At 31.6% G+C, this 1047-nt stretch overlaps 1 protein-coding gene across 1 annotated transcript in view; it reads left to right on the forward strand.

Annotated features, from left to right (window-relative positions):
- Window positions 1–1047, forward strand: part of LOC105449136 — a 5549-nt gene that overhangs the window by 407 nt on the left and 4095 nt on the right. The window lies entirely within an intron of this gene.

Genomic DNA, 1047 nt, shown 5'->3' on the forward strand with positions numbered 1-1047 from the left:
CCCAAGCTATCGATTAAATCTAGTTAGAACTTAATCGGTTCGACCGTTATTGAGATCTCAAAATCTCGGGTGCTCGCAACGCGACGGCTCGCGTTAAGAGACCCGGCATGGCTTGTTTGAACACTTGACACCAAGCCACTACCGTGTCTCCTGATGTATCGTACAAAAAGCAAGAAAAATTGTAGGACACTATAAACATTCCGCGCTGGTCACGTAAGAGCTACATAAGCTCAAATTAAACTTAATTTTCTGGAAGAAGCATTGATTCAAAGTTGTTCCACAAGATGGAATTTAACATATTATATGTGCAAACGGCTATATAAAAATAGAACTCCTATTTTGGCAGTACTTAATAATACTTCCGTGACAAAACCAGTGCAAGCACGAAATTTAGAAATGACTGCAAGCGAATGGTCAATTATAAATGAATGAGTATCACTTTTGAAGCCTTTGCAATGTGCAACTAACATATTTTGCTCCTCATCCGAAGTTACGATATCTATGGTTCGCCCGTAATACGCGGCATCATAGACAATCATTTGACAGAAGATATTTTGGGTGGAAATCTCATTTGTACATTGAAGTGTATACTTCATTAATCAATAAGAAATAAGAGGTACGAAGTTCCATTATATATATATATGTATGTACATTTCATGTTATTTGCAACGTTTTGCAAAATAAAGTATTGTTTAAATGCGATGTGGTCATATTAATTGGCATATTGACTTGTTGATAGAAAAGTGATGCAAGTAAATATTTAGCATTTTTGAGACTCTATAGGATCGATTTTCTTTCATTATTTGAAAATTACTTATTTTTTACTTGCATCACTTTTCTATCAATATAGCGATATTGTCGTAATATATAAATTTTTTGATAACAAATGGTTTCTTTGTAATTTTCTTTGTAATTTTCCTTTTTGTATTTCTATTTTTACTTTTTTGCAGAATAATTAAATTTCTATTGACTTTATTTTACTTGGTAAATTTTAATTTAAGTTTTAATGAAATAGAGTTAATAGAGTAAAGGTTATATTAAATATTT

Source organism: Wasmannia auropunctata, unplaced genomic scaffold (assembly GCF_000956235.1).
Source record: "Wasmannia auropunctata unplaced genomic scaffold, wasmannia.A_1.0 LD336078.1, whole genome shotgun sequence".
Lineage (NCBI taxonomy): Eukaryota > Metazoa > Arthropoda > Insecta > Hymenoptera > Formicidae > Wasmannia > Wasmannia auropunctata.